Source organism: Poecilia formosa, unplaced genomic scaffold (genome assembly GCF_000485575.1).
Source record: "Poecilia formosa unplaced genomic scaffold, Poecilia_formosa-5.1.2 Scaffold17, whole genome shotgun sequence".
Lineage (NCBI taxonomy): Eukaryota > Metazoa > Chordata > Actinopteri > Cyprinodontiformes > Poeciliidae > Poecilia > Poecilia formosa.
In genome coordinates this window covers 2353625-2374089 of record NW_006799956.1, presented here as the reverse complement: position 1 = coordinate 2374089, position 20465 = coordinate 2353625, and the positions used below count along the sequence as shown (strand labels likewise).

Here is a 20465-nt window from a genome sequence, read left to right as displayed (position 1 = left end):
AACGGTCACATTTGGTCCCAGAAACACCAGGAACACACCCTGGTGTAGATCATATCCTTTCCATATGTTGGATAAATCCATATGGATCTGGAGCGAAACTTGGTACCTGATGTTCAAAACACGTTCTTCATCCTATCTGACTGCTTGAGTCATTTTGCAAAGACATGTGGTCAAAAAAGGTATTTGTGAACTGGTTAAGATCTTGTTGTGAGAAAGGTTGTTGGGTTTTTTTTTCTTCTTTTTCTTCATAAACTCACACAAATTGCACATGAACGTTGTAAACACATCCAACCCACAGGGGGTCAGAGGAGCGCAAAGCTGAAGCCTGTGTCAGCCAATCAGATTGTCTCAGTTCAACGACTTCCTGTTAGGAATCAAACATGGCAGCAGGAAGTTCATTTGTGTGAATAGATAGACTTCTAGGCTGAGTTACTTTTAAACTGCTTATTAGAATATAAAGTCAATAAGATACAAGGGTAAACAATTATGTGAATATGTTGGTGCATTATTTATCACAGACTGTAATGTGTGAGATCCTAAATCTCTGTTTTCTTGTGTTTTCTCAAATCTCCACTTTGATGAATTATTAGTGAATTTAACAGAGTTTTCATGTGGATGAAAGGCCCAAATCCATAAAAATTTATTTGTTTTGTCAAATATTCAGCCACGTGTGGACTTGGCCTAAAACACACTCAAACACAAAACTGGTTGACTCAGTTTTTTCTTTTTTAAACTGTGAACTCTTTTTGTGTCAGCCTGTCACAAAAAGTACCATAAAAGTGCAGCAACTTGTGTGATTGTAATAAAGAACGGGTCAGGGGGTGCAAGTACTTTTGCAAGGTGTTGTAATTTATGCTTTTTGTACAGTACCCTGTGATACATAAACCAAAAATACTGCAGATTATTCCCACTGCTCATACGCAAACCAGGCTCCATGAGTCACCAACATGCGTGCACATAAAAACAGCACACCCACACTCACAGCGAGCGCACAGATCGGACATGAATCTCCCCTCCACGGGCTGGAGGAGTTGGGTTACTCATGAGCACACAAACATGTGCTGGCAGCGATCCAAGTCAGTGCCTGTAATTACAAATGTTAGAGACAAAATATAAAGGGACGAGTCCCCGGCAATGTCCCGCGCAGAGATTAGCGTCCTTGTACAGAATTATCACCCCTTGGCAGCTGCCAAAAAAACGAGTGCAGCCTTTTAATTGGCAGGTGGGGGGGTCCTCCTTTGGTCTGCTGGAGGACGGTGCTAGTGTCTCGTTTTGTCCTCCATCACGCTCTTTTTTTGTTTGTTTGTTTTTTGTGGTTGTTGTTGTCTTCTGCAGCCTGAAATTCAGATGGATGACTAACCAGCTCTGCTGTTTCTCATGACGCTCCACCTCCACATGGCTGCGTTGGCTCTCCGCGCACGAGATCGGCGTGTACGTTAACGCCGCGCAGGCCCCCACGTGGTCCGCAATGTGCAGACCGGGTCATGGTGTGCTGTATATGCAGTGAGGCGGTTATTAAGCTCACAAGTACACGCAGATGCTCCGCTTCGCCCACGCACATGACACCGCGGGCTTTCAGCAAACCGAGCGTGCCAGTTACGCGTGCGCGTCTATCCAGCGAGTGGGTGATTCTGGGCAAGGCCGCGGCCGGGGCCGGCGTGTCGGTGTCGGGTGAGCATACGGCGCCGACAGTGGCGCACGGGGGCCAGCGGCGTGTTGCGTGTTTGGCTAATGAGGTTCCACGGCCGGGCCAAGCTGTGGGGCGAGCTTATTAGTAAACAGGCCACGAAGAAGACGAAGACCCTGCAGCCCCTCCACTCCTGCCCAGAGGCTCTCTAACACATTGTTGTGCCGATCAGATTTCTGCTCATCCTTCTTGGTTTGTTTAGCATCTCTTTTTTTGCACTGCGAGCTCTCATTTGATTTTTCTCTCTCCCTCTTGCAGGTTGTGGGATGGAGTTCCAGCCTCTGGCGCTAATATTTTACCAACAAGCGATGAAGTCAAAGGCAGCATTGTAAGTACCGTTATGGCGCTATAAATTTGATTCACTGTATAGTTTGGATTAGAGATGCACCATTCAGGCACTTCCTGGCCAATTGTTTAGCTTTTTATTTGTATGTTATGTGCCGTATCCACATTTTCCCCCCATGGCCTATAACACAAAACAGGAAATGTTTGGGATTCAGCACGAAATCAAAGAAATTCATCTGCATTACAGCGTCAAAGCATTTACCTGATCTTATCCTGGATTCTGGTGTATTGAGAAACATGTTACCCTTGTCTCGGCGTGAGGAAAATTTAGTGGAACCTTAAGTCTACATCTTTTGCTGCAGTGCTTCTCTGAATAGAGCCTATGTATTGGGATAAAAGGCGTGGAGTTCAACTGTGTTGCAGTGGGGAATGTTACTTTTGCCTTGTTTTCACAGCATTTTTTTTTCACATATATATATTTAAGGATCAGTAGACCATCTGGGAATGAAATCTCAATAATTTACAAGAACCCCTAAAGGGACAGAAAGCTATTAGCCTAGTTAATCAGAAAGTAGGTCATGCTGACAGTTTCAATTTTAGTTTTAAGCATCTGGCATGCCAAGGTGAGTGCAGCATCTGCATAAGTGTTGCGTGAGTTTAAGGGTGCATTCACACCAGCCCTGTTTAGTTCGCTTTAATTAAAGTCTGGGTTGTTTGCATGGAAAGTCTGGTTTGTGAACACTTATGGGAAAGCCGAGACCGCTCCAAAAGTAGGGAATGGACTGTGACGCAAGGGATCCTGGGTAAACACAACCAAAACGATGGCTTGTGCAAGACTTGGAGCAATTCTAAATCTGCTAAAATCTGATGCTACTCCATTTTTGTTTGTTTTGCGAACGAGGATGCTGTGCTCATGTCTTCTTCTGAGGTCTTTGTGTCGTTTCCTTCAGTGGGTTTTGCTGCAGCGCCACCACAGGCGAGGGGTCTGAACAGGTTTCTTCAAAGGATTTGGTTCATGTGAAGCAGGAAAGCGAACCGCAGCAGACAATAACAGATGTTGCCATTTTGATCCCCAATCAAACAAAGTCTAAAATCAAACCCAATCGATTATCAGGTGTGAAAATATTTAAGGTAACATGATTTGACTGCTGATATTTGAGTTGCAGCTGCTTCCCATCTCTGGTTGACTGATCGGTGCACCTCTAGTCAGGACAAATTGAAATTTATCAAAATGTCTCCCTGTTGTTTTGTCTCGCGTTTAATTTATTCAGATAATGTCAGCGATACGATTTTGTCCATCTTTCATTTGTTATGCACACGGCGTCTCACGGCTTTGTTTAATCTTACTTCCTTTCCCTTTGTGCGCTTGTATTAGATTAAAATCATAATGTCTGCGGCTTTATTCCATTTTAAAAAACCCGAGCAGGTCCCAGTGGCTTATTAGTGGAGTACATTAAGAAACACAAACAAACATAATCTTCACGGTAAAACGCTTTCAGGCTAATCTTTACTCTCCGCCAGGCGTACAGTGGAAGTCCTCTCTCTCTGTGCCCGGGCCTGGATCTGTGAGAAAATGGCTTCCACTCTTGTGCCTTCCAGCACTCGGCTCCCCTAACCGCCATTTTGTGCGATTGCTGCCAAAGTAGTCAGGTAGTTGGACGAGAGGGACGGAGAGGAGCGGAGGAAAAGAGGCTGCAACTGGACGCCGGGTTGAGGAGCGAATTAAAATAAACGGAGAGGTGTCGCAGGAAGCGTTAATCGTCTCTCTTTTTCCTTTTCTTTTTTGTTTGTTTCTTACGGAGAGTTGTTTCACTTCTGTTCTGGCTGACTAGACGGCAAAAAGCAACTCTTTTTGTCCAAAAAGCTGGCCTCCGTCAGCTGTTCTTTATCACATGAGCCAAAGCTGCTTCGCGCCGCCCCTCCGCCGTGCATTATTTGCCCGCAATCTCCTTCGACTTGTTTGCTCGAGGTTCTCTAAATAAACGCGCGCCGCCGGTCCTTCTACCTGTTTTCAGCCTGAGCGGCCGCCGCTGTTGCTGTGGCTGCATCATATGAACTCGGTAACCCTCCCGACCCCGGCCCCGCCTCGCAACCTCTAACTACATCAACTACCTGGAATCCTGTATGCGCCAGGCATTTGATTACATGTGCAGATGTTATGAAGATCCTCCTCTCATCTGACCCTTAAGACCACAGATACCAGATATCTAGACATGTCTGATGAGGCTTTTTTTTAACTTCTCTTTGCTCATTTCACCTGATAAAAGCAAATGAATTAGTACAATTAGATAAAGTCTTTATTGTTTTGCTGATTTGAACTCTCGTGTTCCCATAAATCTGAATCAGTGTAATTCAGATTTACACCAGCTGACCAGATCTCCTTTTGCCTTTAGTTGATTGCTTTGTTTTCACTTTTTACACAATTTAGAGCAAACATTGGACGTTGAAACTTTTACCCATTTTCCTTTGCAGAGCAGCTTGAGCTCACTCAGATCGGATGGAGGTCGATTGATGGACATCAATTTTTAAAGTATTGTTTCATATTCCTGACCTGATTTCAATCCAATTTAATTTGAAGCTTCCCAGCAAAAAATAATACAAAAACATTTCTCAAAACCATGATGCTTCCTACACAATTTCTCAGTGATTTTTTCCCCCCACAAATACAGTTTTCATGTATGCCAAAAATATTGGTTTAGTCCCGTCTAAATAGAGCATCTTTTTCCATGTTATAACAGCAGAACGTCTTCCCATGGCTTTCTTTTAACAATAGTTACATTTATAAAACACAAAATCTTACCAAGTGTTTTTTCTTCTAATAGTTTTTGGTAAAAATATATTAGGTTACACATTGAAATAAGACAAGTAACTTTTCAGCAGCTTATAGGAACTTGTTTTAAGTGAATAATTCTTAAAAATAGATTTTTTTTAAAAAAGTACTAGCTCCAATTTCCACTGGCAGAATTTTAACTTACAACATGGGGGAAAATGTGGAAAAAAATCTGCCTGTTAATTGATTTCATGTAATTATTGACTTTAAAATAAACCCTTCAACCTCGCTCAAAATGTTGATTTTCCTCTATTTCAATTTATTTGCTCTAGAAACTACACAAAGCTAGACTCTTCTTTATAAACTAGGCGATCAAAAGGCAACTGGTGGATTTTATTTCAGGACATCGGAGTAAAACGGACTGAATGTATGCTGCACCTTTTGAGATTTGCTTTTTTTTTTTGCACCGTTCTGTGCCTGTCGCATTAAAATCCCAACCAGTCACGCCGAAGTTTGCTGCTGCAACACGGCAAAGTTCACGGGGTGTGAATGCGTTTGCGAGGCTCGAAGTTATGCCATATGTATAAATACGTCCGCACTGACTCAAATTTAGACTCTAATTTAGAGTCTAGCTGCAGAACATAGCAGAAATCCCCCCTCCTCATTCCTCCTTGTCAGTAATAGGCAGCCTATTTAGGCCTGTCACAGACGAGCTCTCATTGCGACAGGCAGCCAGTCAGTCAGGAGCTCCGTTAACAGTGCAGCATGCACTCTGTCCCCTTTGGCTGCTCCCTCCTTAATCTGCCCATGTGTTTGCATATGGGACAGAGCGGCGTCCATATTGTGTTTGCGGAATGAATTATTAAATGCCGTTGAATAAGCATGGCCGGTTTCTGGGGCATATCGCTCCAGCGTCTACCCAGAGACTAAAGCATGAATACATTCAGACAGCCTAGACCTCTTGGAAGTGATACGGCGGAGCTGGCCGGCCTGCGTTTGTTTATGGTTATATAGAGCAGATGGCCGTGCAACATGGTCACATATCACACGCTGACTGCGGTGCGAGCGCCGCGGCGCGCTCAAAGCGCTTTTAGGCTGAAACGTGGCCTCTACTTGAAGAGGGGGAGATTCGAAGCCACAGAAACGCATTGCAGTTTGTTTTTTCTCCACGATTCCATGTCTCTTTATCGGAGAACTTTACTGTACGTTTGCTTTCATTCTGGCAGCTGTCGCGAAAAACATGCACATCCGCTAATAACGACTGCCAAATCCGGGTTTTCGGTTCTAACTGCGGCTAACTGGGCTTTATTTACGGCCGCAGCTTTCAGCTAGAACTGCTGACTTAACTCCGCTGTTGCCTGGAAGAAACAACCTCTCAAAGGTTACGAGTCTCTCCCTCCCATCTGTAAGTCGAAGTTCAAATCCATGTGTCCCGCTCTCTAAATATAGCTGGCAGCAGATGCAGCCTGATGAGGCGCTGATTAAGGTGAAGGGAGAGCGATGCCTGTTGACTGGGTGAAGCAAAAGGAATGTAGACCTGTGGTAACGGCCGGAGACCCAACAGGCGGATTTCACCACGAGGCTCACCAACATCAGTGCTGAAATATGCAAAAGAAATTGAGATGATTGCTGACATGACAACTATGGATGTTAAAAAATTTATAAATGTGGAGGAAAAGAGATACCTGGTTTTGTTTGTTTATCAAAAGACTGACATATTTTGGTCAAAACTTGGACAAAAAGCATCTGTGAGCAGCAGTTTCAGTTTTCTCACAGGCCCTGGCTTTGGTTTAGATCCGGGCTTTGGCTAGGCCATTTCAACACATTAGCAGGCTTTGATTCCAAACCATTCCATTCAAGCTTGGCTGTATGTTCTTGGTTGTTGTCTTCCAAGAAGGTGAGCCTCCACCTCAGTCAGGTATTTTGCATCCTGTGGCAGGTTTTCCTGCCCTAGCAAAAGAAATCCCTTCCCCCTACTCGGTTTTACATTTACTTCCAGGGTCCTGTGTGGTTTTAATGTGTTTTCACACCTCATGGTCCGGTAGACTCCGGTTGATTGGGGACCAAAGTTTCAACATTTGTTCCATTTTCAGCTGCTGCGAAAGAAACTCTTTGAAAAACCTGTTTACCGTGTCGCCTGTGATGGCGCTGCACTAAGAACTACTGAAGGAAACATAAAAACTTCAGAAGAAGACATGAGCTAAGTTTCTTTTCAAACAAGTGAGAATGCTTTTCAACAAAAATGGAGTAGAGTCAGATTTTAGTGGTTACAGGAATTCACTATTGTCTTTGGTAAAACATCATCAGCCATTTTTTCCTCTAGCGCTACATTTGCTTGTTTGTTTTGGTTGTTTTTACCCAGAATTCCCTTTATGATGGTCCACTTCCTGCTTTCGAACCACACCAGATTTCACGTTAATCAAACAGTTTACATTTGTAGGCAAATCAGAGTTTGCTTCCCAAAACAAATCGGACTTTGTAGACAAATGAACTAGAGTTCAATTGCTAAGCTAAACAGGGTTGGTGTGAATGCACCCCTTGTGTTAACTCAGAACACAAGAATCACAGCTTCCTCTTGGTTCTCACACTGAAGGATGCAGTTCATAGAAATAAGCTTCCAAGTCTCTCCTGAAGCAACGTCTTCCAGAATGTGACGTCTAAACCTAAACAAAGACGCTTCTTTGCAGACCTGAGTCTCCCGCCTGTGCGTATGCAAACCCCTCTCTGCTCCTCCGCGCACGTAACGTCAAATACTGCATGTGTGAGAAATGAGAGGCAGCTGGCAAGGTTGGACTGAGTGGTCTGAGCAACCCCTGCTGCGCACCCTGTCATTACAATGATTAGGGTCACATTTTTACACTAAAAGATGGGGCTGCAAGGCTGGGGCTCAGCTAAGTCTGCCTAATCCCCGCCCTCTTCTCCCGGCATGTTTTCATGGCTCTGCCGGGAGCGGAGTGGAGAGCTAAATCACCAGGGGACAGTTTATCCTGACAGGCAAACACACAAAGAGCGTTACGAGCTCGTGTGCGCGTGCGCTGCCTCGCTCTGTCACACACGTCAGGACACATGTTGATCGGCAGCGACGAACTCACAGGCGAAACCCGAGCTCAGGCGCGTAGGTGAAGCTGCAACGCACAATCGGACTGGCGCTCGTGCTCCCATAAAAAAACTCCTGTTCTGTATATCACACACGCTCGCACATGGTTTGCAAGCCTAATATCTGCCTCATGCAAAGGTGACGGGGAGGTCAGCCTGTCTGACTTTGAGCAGAATCCCCCTGCGGCTTGCCCCAGCCATTGCCCCTGGCATGTGTAACAGAACCTGCCCACACCCCCCACACCTCTCCTCCGGCCCCCAGCTCCTATCCTGCCTTCTCCTGCTGCCTGCCCCTTGGCCTTGGTATAAATAGATGGCGGGTCTGGGCAGAGGCGGGGGGTGCACAGTAGCCATGCTTCGCTTTATAAATGCCCCTGCCATTGCTATCTGGATTCCTCCCATCCTCGCTCAGACATCTTTTGTCTAAAGAAGACAGAAACCAAACCCCTTACATTATGAAAGCAGCTTTACTTATTTGTTTTCCAAATAAATACAAGAACTAATGTAATACAGAAGTTGTTAAAAGCAACCACAATGGACAGGCTTTAAATCCCCAGGTTTAAATGCAAGAGTGTTTTCACATCTGGTTGGTAGTCCAGGTAGACTCGGTTTGGTTGCAACATTTGTTACATTTTCAGCTGCTGTGGTTCGCTTTCACACTGCATTGTGTCAGACAATCCAAGCTAATTGAAAAACCCGTTCCCCATCTCGCCTGTGGGGGCGCTGCACCAAGAACCACTGAAGGAAATGACATGAAAACCTCTGAAGAAGACATGAGCGCAACTTCCTTCTTCAAGAAACCTACATAGAAATAGAGTGTCGTCAGATTTCAGTGATTATCCCATTTCTCTTTTGCTGTTGGCAAAAGATCTCAAGCCAATCCTAACGCTAGCACTAAACTCGCTCATTTGTTTTGGTCACATTTACCCATAATGCACTGCGTTACAGTCTGCTTCCTGCTTTTGCAATGGTTTCACATCTGCTTGGCTCCACATTTGCATTCAAACCAGGATTGTGAGTCCTTCACAGAACAGCTGGATTTATAGAGATTAAATTATACACTGATTTACTTTGTATAATTTTAACGCAGTCCTGTGTGAATATTTTGAACTTAAACTTTCAGATATAGGTTTCAGATGTACAAAAGTTTGCAGAAAAAATTTTATTCTGGAGAAACATGGAATCAAAAACTATGCAGACTATTGCAAAAGGCACTTGATTTGTTTAGGGGTGTCAGCAGGGCCAGATTTACAAGGATGTGGGCCAGTTTTGGTGCCCTGTTCACTCAGAACAAAATATGTTGCTAATTCAAATTACAGAACATTATTAAGTAATATATCAGCTGATATGAAGTGATGCTTTATGGGTTTAATATGTTCCCTGGCCAGTGGCTCCTTGTTGTTCCCAAACAAATTGACCATAACTTTACAATTTTCAAATATGTGAGTTTTGTTTATATTCATAAAAATCCCAAAATGTTTATGCAGCTTGCCTGCTATGGGCCTATTAGTTTTGTATAAAGTACAATGTTTGCTAAACACACATTCATCAAAAAAAAAAAAGATATAAAAATCTGTGGGTTCTCCAAAAATTTGGGCCCTGAGCTGCAGCCCTTGTTGAAGCTCTTTCTAAAGTCTGGGGTAGTAAATTACGATAAATACAAATGTTTTCAAAAAGTAACAATATTAAAATTATTAAAACCACGTTTGTGGTTGCAACCTGAGAAAATGTCAAAGACTTCAAGGAACAAAAGTAGGAATAAAGTGTGCAAAATCTGCTGAACTTTGCACAATTTATCAAATTTGCCTTAGAGGTACGACTCGGTATGAACACAACTACAAATCTGCAATTCAGCTGAACAACTGATTCAATCAGGACAGCTTAAATCATAACCAGATAGATGCAAAGAGTGGTCACAAATTGTACAAGTACCTTTTTTTTTTCTCTGAACAGTCCTTACACAGACTGACCACAGAGATTGGAGAGCCCCACAGATCGGGTTACAGGGTTACAGCACTCCACCTCGACTGTCACTGCAGTCAAACTATGCTTGGATATTGATTGATGGGCGCCGAGGCACTCAAGACTCAAGTGTGATTGAATTGCAGCGACTTTTTAGGCAGCGTGCGCTTTTTTTCTTTTTTGCTGCAAACGCCGTTGTGAAAATGAGATGACGTAAACGAAGATCATGTTGTGCCTGGCTCCCTCGAGGGGAAGGGGGCCTCGCCAACCCACTGCGAGCGGACGCCTGTCTTAAAACCGTGTCCTCGTGAAGCCCGTCTGTTGACTTTGTTTAGTTGCTCGTGCGTTCGTGTGACATTACGAGACGGCGAGGTGTGGAAAGCAAGACTTTTTGTACCGCAGAACCTCCGAGGAGCCGATGGAAGCGGCGTGTCGGCGACACGACTGAAGGGGACGCTTTGCTGCGATTGCACACTTCTGAGAAGGCTGAACTTTTAAGGTGGATGAAGTTCAGGTGAAAAAAGCGTGTGGGCGCGTGTGTCCTCTGCTGCGTGTAGGTGTGAATGTCTCTCTGTCACTGCATTATAAGAGCTGGCTTCACTTGAAAGCAGTAGCTTTCCTGAACATGCACTCAGCTGGCCAGGACCCTGCAGCCATAAACTATGTTAGACTGAAGTATGTCCAGTCAGCAGACTGGGAGGAGCGCGCCTTGACCCTGCCTTATGAAGTCAGGGCCACATGTCGCTGAGCGTTTTACAAGACTCAAACGTGATTTACATTTTTTACTTGGAACCCAAACCATTTATGCATCGAGTCGTACAAAAGCTCAGAATAGTTGAAGCAGGCGACTCTCTCGGCGTCCTCATTTAGCGTGTAAGTGCAGAGAGGTTGGACGAGAGATTAAAGGTAATTCAAGAGGGTCTAAGACCAAAATCCCTAAACATTTCATCGCAAAAACATGAACCTGTAAGCAGTCATCACATTTGCAGTGTCGATGATTATTTATACAGGAAATGAAGACAGGAAGTAGTGCATCAACAATGATTTTACTTGTCACATGTTTTTAGTCTAAGTAATTGTCTGATTTAACAGTGGAGTAAACGGTATACGTAAATTGTATAATTTTTCCTTTTTCTTTTACCCTGCAATGCTTTTACATTAGGTAAATACTTGGACCACAAACTGTTGCATGTTCAGTCTTCAGTAGATGTTTCCACACTAGAAGTTCATGAGCGATACACTGTCTCCTACTTCAATTTCCTGTAAAAATAAGTGCAGTTATGATTGTAAATAAGTAGGGGTGCACCAGGCGATAAATCAGCTAAGATTCCCTTAATTTTGGGAGATTGGTGATCGGCCGATAACTAAATGTGAAATCGATCTTATCCACCAATCTTATCTAATTTGGCAAAAGTCTAAAAATCCACCACTGACCTGTTTTGCTTTGCTGTGAGAGGGTTGACTGATGGACCGGTCCATCAGGTCTGCATGTTAACAAACTGTTGCTAACTCAGCAACTTCTTGCCATATTTAGCAACTTTTCAGACAAAAAAAAAATCGGAACTAGCCAAAATCGGAATCGGCAGGTTCGACTTTTTATAGGTCGTATACAGCAATCATCCAAAAAATTACAATGTCCAATGTTTAGTGGTGCACCTTTATAAAACTGTAAAGGTTTTATAAACTATAAAGGTGCACAAAATGCCATCTGTTTGAACTCATGTTTCATGCTATAGATCAAAGTTGTTTTAAGTTGACGAAAGTCCGCTATGGTCTAGCCATTAACTTTAGCATCCAGGACAAATTATTCTGATTTTATGCTTCAGTAAACGAAGGCGCTAGGAGTTGCAGTCAGAATATGGTGAATAATTTTCTGCTGGTTCTAGTTTTTAAGAACATTTGAAAACAGCACTGACAATATTGTTTTCTTGTCTTCTCCATTTGTTAACTATTTATGTTACGAGCAGAGGCAACGCCACATGGTGTGTGTGTGTGTGTGTGTGTGTGTGTGTGTGCGTGTGTGTGTGTGTGTGAGTAGTCTCTGTGAAACAGAAAAATTGATTCTCAGACGATGTTTTGGCGTCTTAGGTTTGCAATTAGCACAACTTGCATTCTGAAAAAGTAGTTTATCAAAGGATTTCATATAATTTCTCTCACACACCATGTTCCATGACTAACACAGGTTGATGGCTCTAAAGGATAAAACGTAGCAACTGTGCATGTTCAACCTTCCTGCTATCTGCTGAAAGTCTTGCTCTCTCACAGTCTGAATGAATCTTTCACTTACCTATATTTTCTGTCTGGTATGGACAGCGATGAGGAGTTCAGCTGGTCAAAAATCTTGCTGGGATGCATTTCATGAATGCATTACTTTGGAATATTACACGTATTGCGATGATGATTTCAATTGAATATATTGTGCAGCTCTAGTCTGGTCTATTCACCAATCAGAACAAATATTGGATTTTTGAGTTTAGCCGATCAAACTAATAATTGACATATTCCGGCCAACAGATGATTTCTTGTTGCATCTGCTGAAGTACAATATGGGCAGGTTATAAAAACCTTTTCAGACAAACTGTGCCAAAAATGTTTACTTTTTTAAATTTAATTTTCAAAGTAGATTTAGAGTTTAGGTTTATGGCCAGAGCCAGACCCAAAATGATTTGCTTGCTGGTCATGTTGAGGAATTAATAAGCCAAGCGCGTTACGCAGCCCCGCCCTGCTTCGCTCCTATCAGTCACACATCCCAGATGACGTGCACCTGACTCACCCTGCGGTTACAAAAAGCACCAAAATGGAGCTGGAAGATGCTAAACAAAAGCTAAAAGCAGAAGAAGTTGCACCGCTCAATCAGATTAAGCTCTACAATTGAAAGCAGTAAAAGTGTAATTAACCCAATAAGTCGGGCTCACTTTGGCCCTCTAATTAAAGTTAATCAGTCGGGTCAGATCGGGTTCGGCTGGATGTTTTAGGCCCAATCTAAACTCTAATTAGAATTAGCAGCAAGATCTTGAAACGGATCCCCATCTCTGGTTGATTTACTGTTAAGTGTGCGCGTACTCTGCGTTTCCATTCGTCCCCTGTCAGCTTATCTCCATCTGCAGAGTGTCAGCACGCTCCTTTTGTGTCTCTACGGGTCTGTGCTTGTGCATACTTACAATCCACAATGCTATGGTGTAAGTAAGGCACCGTTGAATAATGCAGGGAGGCTCAGGCTCGCCACTGAGCAGACACAATGGGGCCTCTCAGCTCAAGACATACCGTTCCGTAACGTGCTGTGCTGTACGTTTGTTCCCTCGCATATAGGTACTAGTTCTCCAGGAGTACGTGCCGGCCGAGACCGCCCTAGCGTGACTTTTTGTTCGGTGGTGTGTTTGTGCACAGAGTAAACACGGAGAATGGCGTGGTGTTTGTCAAGCAGCATATAAGATATCGGCCATGCCTGATCTGGCTTACCACAAAAAAACAAAAAAAAAAGAAAATCAATCGGGCTGCGAGGAAAGTTGAAAAGTATGTTCACTCCTAAGGAAGAAAAGAACAGATCACACTTCCCCCACTCGACCCCCCTGTATGAGCTGACAACCTCTGGGGTGTTTGTAATTGATCTCACAGACGTCAAATCTAAAAGTCATCATGTTGAAATATTTCGCCATTTCCTTTGTTACAGAAGTAACAGATTTTCCCTCTTGGGTTTTTCTTCCCTCTTTTTTTTTTTTTTTAGATGAAGACTACCTGATGTGCTGCTGAAACCATGACGGGGCGGGAGGTGGAGGAGGCGGGAGGCCAGCCGACCCCGTTCGCCCCCATCGCCGCTCCCCGCCGCATGTTACGGAGCAGGTGAGAAGCATTAACAGAGGCAGCAGCTGTGGCCCTGCGCTCCACACATGTGGCCCGGGATGAGAGCTCTGTTGAGCTCAGCCACCCTCTCAGCAATGTTAACGCTCTTCTTGTCTTGGAAACAAAGAAAAGCAGCTCTAGGAAACAAGAAACCCTGCAGAGCGTTGTGCACGTTGCACTGCTCCAACAACGCCTCGCGGACCTGTTCAGATCTCCTGAACGTCCACACGTTCCGTCGTGTTACGAACACAAACTTTAGTGTGTTTTTGTGATAGCGGCTCCTGAAATGATACAAAAAAAAACGATGCATGACTTTCGGATTTCTTTGCAAATAAAAATCTGAAAAGTGTGGTGTGCATTTGTGCTGAACCCCATTTTCTGTAATATTTTTAAATACAATCTGGCGCCACCAATTAGTGCCACTTAGTTAATAAATGGAGCTCACCTGTGTATGATTTAATCTCGGCGTAAAAGCAGCCATTGCTGTTTGCAGTTTGCCACCTGCCCTGCAGGGGGCGTCGTGAAAACATTGTGCTGTGGTCAGCACAATCCCCACTGTGAAACATGGCAGTGGCAGCATGATGCTGTGGCGACACTTTTCTTCAGCAACGACAAGGAAGTTGGTCAAAGTCGTTGCTAAGATGGATGGAACTACAACGGAATGGTTTCCATTATTGCATATTCATGTGAATGGCCTAGTCAAAGGCCAGACCTAAATCCATATGAGAATCTGTGACAAGACATTGAAGTCGCTCTCCATCCAACCTGGACTGAGGTTTTACTTCATAACTCTGTACGACTCTCTGCCTTTGGCCTGTTCTTGCTGGAGAACTGGCTCCCCTGTAGCATGATACCGCCACTGCCGTGTTTTACAGTGGAAAAAGTTCAGTTTTGGTCTCATTGAACCAGAGCTTCTTTTTCTACGTGTGTTTTCTGTACAAACAGCACTTTTTATAGTTTTATTTAACTGTTTGGTTTTTTTAAAAACCTTTGTTTCTACAGGTCGTCTCATTGAGATCCAAAATCTCTCTTACAAGACGGACCTGTTTCAACTAAACAAAATGAATAAAATTACAAACACACCAACATGAGCAATTAAGAAATTAACAAGCTAATAAAATATCTATTCAAAATCAAATTACAAACTAATAATTGTCCAGCTGGGAAATATTTAAATGGGCTTAGTGACTTTTTTAACAAATTTTTAAAGTATTGGAGCAAAGTCATGCTAAAATCACGCCGCTATTTATTTTATTTGTAAAAGTCGTGCATTTATTTTCCTTAATTAAGCACTACTTTATGTCGATATATCACACAAAATACCAACAAAGTCCTTTGAGGTTTGTGTTTACGACATGACAGCAGGTATGAATATATTTAAAACCTTCTCAATCATCTTGTGTTGATTTGATCTAATTGTGATTTAAATCAGCTCCACCGACGTTTTATACGTAAACTCAAAGTGGGACAATCAGGAGGTAATGCTTACTAAACGTTGCTATACTTTTGTGGTTAAACCTATTGGTTCCAATTACGCCTGCAGCATATACGTTGCCTACAGGTTGCATTTGAATGTGAAAATATCTCTGCCCACGCAATTTGTTTGGGAAATGGGTGCCCCAGTCAGATCATTTGAATTCCCCTTCAGCCTGAGCCATGAACTCGAAGACCCAGTTGTCACATTGTGCTCTCCACACACAGGCTCCTTTCACGGCGCCCCGTCCCAGAGGAGAGCGCCGCGCGTGTTTGTGTTTCTGTGAATCATAACTGCTGCTTTGCATTCAGCGAAGTGTGTCGAAGTGGATTACAGGCATGAACGCAGGCGGGAGCAGAGAGAGAGAAAGCTGTGTTTTTGTTTTTTATTTTTTTTGTTGTTGTTTTTTTTACCTCAAGACTGTCCTTTGGGGTGAGGTAGTAGGTTGTATAGTTTTAGGGGTCACACCCTTTCTGTCAGATAACTATACAACTTACTGTCTTTCCTGAAGTGGCTGTAATGTCGTCAGACGCCAGCGCCAGAGAACTCTGAAACCGGCTCAACACCGGAAATGACAAGCTTTACGGACAAACTGGACCCAGGATCTAACCGGGACGCAGGATTTTGAACCTTAGTTGCAAACGGTTTGTGGTAACCTTTGGTGGTTTTGCTCTCAAGTTAAAAGCTCTTGTTTTAGACAGTTGTTGCAATTTTACCTGTTGTCTTCCTCTGCAGTGTGTAAAACTGTTCCTTTGTGAAATATAGAAATTAAAGTGTCACAAAAAGACTGTATGAGGATGTCGGGTTCCTGTTGCTGAAAGAACACGCGTTTGTTAGAGATCGCTGAGTTCTGTGGCAAACGTGTAGGGCCTTTTCTGATGTTCGTACGGGGTGAGGTAGTAGGTTGTGTGGTTTCGGGGTAGTGATTTTGCCCAATCAGGAGATAACTATACAACCTACTGCCTTCCCCGAAGGGCAGCAATCCTACACCATACAGAAACCAACAGACCCAACCAGTTTGAGTCACTGAGCCGCCTTTAGCTTGGACAGCAGCTTTTGATTGTCAGCGGTGCAATATTAGCAGCAGGTAAAGGCTTTTTTTTTTTTCCTATTTTTTGTTACAAACCAAAATAAAAAGAAAATAGATCATAAATCTCAGATGCTCTGTGTGCTTATTTAATTTAACATTCAATGTTGTGTGTTGCTGGTAATGTTTTTTAAGCTAGAGCTACATTGTGGAGCGGTTGGTAGCGCTGTAGCTTTGCAGCAAAAAGGTCCTGGGTTCAAATCTAAGATCTAAATTGATCTTAGGTTTGAGTGTGTGTGTGTGTGTGTGTGTGTGTGTGTGTGTGTGTGTGTGTGCGCGCGCGCGCGCATAGTCGCACCCCTCTTTCCCAATGGCAACAGATCCCATCTGACCCTACATGGACAAGTGTGCACAGAATGGATTTCTAAACTACTGCTGACATTGAAACTCCTCTTGTCATGCATTATCCATGACATTCCTTAAATGCTCCACTAATCTGGAACAAACCGGAAAATTGACGAAACACTGAGTTCTCTTTAAATCAAGGCTAAAAACTATTTTGTTTAAAGCTGCCTTTGATCAATAATAACTGGAACGTCGTATACTCTGGTCTGTGTTTAACCCGTTGTCGTTTTCCCACTTATTTTGCCACGGCAATGTAATGTTTAAGCACTTTGAATTGCCTTAATGTTGAAATTGTGCTATGCAACTAAACATTCCTTGGATGAAGGTTAAGTTCTGGGTTTTTATGGGAGATAACTTCCTAATTTCTTCCTAATTTGATATAAATCTAGATTAGCTGACAAGTGTCCATCCAGTTGTTAGTTCATTTTCAGCCTTTTTTCTGAAACAAATTTGCTCTCTTGTTCTAAGTCCTAAATGCAACGTTAACGATGAAACCGAACCTTAGACACTTACTATGAACATGTTATACACGGTTCACTATGTCAACCTGCAGCCTGAAGTTAACAACTATCTTAAAAAGTTAATGATTAATCAGAGATCATGTGAAAATGCATTTCTAAACCTTTTAAGCCTTTTCACTTTTGTATTGGGCTGTTAATGTCAGTTGGAGTCGGTGCGCCACTGATGATCTTCCTGTGTCAAACAAACACTGAGACGTCTAAAACGTCTGGCAGAAACGAAACAGTTTGTGTTTCTGGTCACAGAAACGGTGAAAATATCTAAATGCAATTAATACTGTTGTATTATAGGGGAAGACTATTTTATTTATTTTTACACTGCTTTGCCTTTTTTGTAAAACAGTAACTTGGACTGGAAACGCTTCACATGTGTTACCCTTAGTGCAAGAGGTTTCTCTGAAGAAGCGAAGACGTTGTGGTTTCAGTAGAGGGGATTTAATTGAGTTTTAAGTTGCTTAAATTTAATTGTTTTATATGTAATGGCAAATGCGTCATGTATTCCGCTCTCAGTGCATTTCTTTTTTTCTACATAGGAAGATCATTGGTGGCGCACCGCCTCCAGCTTCAATTTCCTGTCAGTGATCCATCCCATCATTCCTTGTAAATAACCGCCTACTGCAAATGTAATGGCGGTTAAAAACTTTGTGAAACCTTGTTTGCTTTACGACATTATTCGGCCCAGTGGAAGTCCGCTGTCATCGTTAGCTTCAGCCTCCGGAACTACCTGATCTGGATTTGTAGTGAATGAAGGCAAGTTATCACAACTTGGGTGGAAATCTTTTAACACAGCCTCACTTTCAAACACCCTGAACTGTATAAACCTGTTGAGAAGATGTGGGGGTAAAGTCAGGATACGACCCCAGATCCGGTTCAGACATGAAGCAGCAGCCAAGTCATGTCCTAAAACCTTCTAGCAGAGCAGATGGAAACATTAGCCTCGGCCCCGTCTCACCTCCCGGGCTCCAGCGTGATTCATACGACAGCAGATGAGGGTTACAGTGTTCGCTCTCCCTCTGGCCAGCGGCTCACATAAATACACTCTCTCTCTCGCACGCATAGATAGCGAGGTGGCTGCCAGACAGTGTTGGGCCAAGTTTGGCATCACACCTGCCTCACCGTCTGAGAGCGCAGCCCCGTATCTCGTATCAAGGTCGAGCCCTCGTTCACCCCATCTACTTTCACTTATCGCTTAAATAACCTTTGGGTCAGAGATAAACACTTAAAAATACACTTTAAAAAAAATTCCTCCTTTGAGCTCATTTGCACAAGCTGAGAAAGTTACGCAATCTCCTTAAGCATCTGACGCAACGAGAGGATTTATTTAACACCACGCCGCTGCTAGCGGAGCGTGAAGTTTGGATTCTGCTTTTGTGTCTAGACCGGTCCTGGGTGTGTTTTGCGTGAGTGCTGCACCCTCCGTGTAGCTGTCCTCCTCCCCCACCCCCTCTCCCGCCCCTCATCACCAACCCACCAGCCACCATATTGAATCGATTTGAGCCTGAGCCACGACGATAGAGCGGAGGGAGCCGAGCCGCTGAAGTCGTGTGAAACAAAGACTCTGTGTGCATCCTGCCTCTGGGGCTCCATCTCTAAAGGCCATCCTCCATCCATGACCTCCTCTCCTGCCTCGCCGCTTCGAGAAGTCCACCCTGGGATGTGCTTTTCTTCTTCTTCTTCTTCTTCTCTTTTTTTTCTCTTCGCCTCTTCGTACGGCGAGGAACTAATGAAATGCACTCGATACTCAATATAAAATACACGAGTCACAATTTAATAATGAGGTCGGGTTTTTTTCCTTTTGCCTGGAAATCGAAGAGAATAATCCCCGCAGCTTCTTTTTTTTTTTCCTTCTACTTGAACGCCTCTATGATGTCAGAGCTGTAGAAACAGAGAAGTGCTATTGATTGAATGTAAGTGGATAGGACTGAAGCCTGTGTGTGGGCAGGTCCCTCAAATAAACTAGCGGAGCAGAGAGAGACGGGCGCGGTTTGACACGCTGCTCCCAGAAACGACATGCCAGCTAAAAAACACTGAGTGCGTTTATACGAACCGGTTAATATATGCAAAGTATAACTTCAGTGCCATCATCACCTTCCAAGGCCGGTTCACTTCCGTACACATGGCAAGAGCACCACCTAGTGGTGACCCATAGATATCTTTAAAATCTTGTATATTGGGTATGAAACGATCTGATTTATCGAGGTGAAATGATTATTCGTCATAAACGATTCATTACTAATTAGTAATCGATTAATTGCCTATTTGCTGGAAAAGCAACACTGTTGGAGCAGTAATTAAGCCAAAGTTGTGCAAAGAATCTATAAATTTTGCATTTTATTTTGACAGCAAATTATTTCTACCCAGAATGCCTCGAGTGTCATAGTTTTTGCTTCACCTCAGCTCTATAAAATTCTCCTATTAAGCACCTTTTGCTGTCCATTTATTAATCATTTTTAATCATAATAAAATCAGCCCTATGCTGTACTGGTGTTAAGTGAAGCAGAAAGGGTTTATTTAAATATTTATTATTATTTTTAGCTGCAGATGCATCCTTTGCTATAAATGATGAATCACACACTAAAAGAATGCTTGCTCTGTTAGTGCATGCTAGGCAATAAAAAGTTACGTTTTCTTATTTAGAAAAAAGAGTTGAATTATTTATTTGCATTTCTTACATATTCTTAATATTGCATAAAATAAGCTAAGTGGTTAAATTAAGCACATTGTTGTAAATAAAATAACCTCCCAGTGGAACTTGCACTTTTTAAGGAATCATTTATTTGAAACAAGCTCCTACATCTTGCTGAAAATTTACTTGTACATCAATGTTGTCTTATTTTAAGTCCACTAAGGTATTTGCACTAGAAACTAGACCAAAAGTACTTTTTTTCCTGCAGTGCTCTGTTGGAAATGTTCTTTAATTATAAAATTTTAGACTCTTTAATGCTCTGATTTGATCAAATATGCATTTTTTTTATCCCTATGAAATGTGATAACCAAAGGAAAAAAATAAAAAATAATAGTTACTCAACTTACTTTTGTTGTTATTTGAGTGACATGTCAGTCATTGCGTTTCCTTCCTTTTTATTAACAAAGGTCTTGTTTGTTGGAAAAAGTCCTCAAAGGGCAAAACTTAAGCAGTCGGTATTTGTGCAACTTCCTATCGTTCCTTGGCACCACCAGGGGGCAGCAGAAGCGTCTCAGCTGAATTCGGGTCTCACCGTGACCTGCAGTGACCCTCCACATACTCAAAATAATTTTCGGATTAGGATTAGGACAGGAGAAGACGTCCAAACAGCTGAAACATTGACAGCTGTCCCACTGTCTTTATTTATTTTTTTGTTTGTTTGTTTTTAACTGGTACGTTCAGCGTGAATCAGAGGAACCCAGAGCGCCTCGGAGTG

The 20465-nt window shown here is 42.9% G+C and overlaps 1 long non-coding RNA gene across 3 annotated transcripts in view; it reads left to right on the top strand.

Moving 5' to 3' along the window:
• The window catches only part of LOC103134486 (uncharacterized), a 30320-nt gene extending 14048 nt beyond the window's left edge, over nt 1-16272 (top strand). For all 3 annotated transcript variants that reach the window (XR_001661456.1, XR_001661455.1, XR_001661457.1), the window contains exons 3-4: nt 1946-2015; nt 13525-16272. This is a non-coding gene — a long non-coding RNA (uncharacterized LOC103134486). The remainder of the gene's footprint in view (nt 1-1945; nt 2016-13524) is intronic.
• The last annotated feature ends 4193 nt before the right edge of the window (nt 16273-20465 follow it).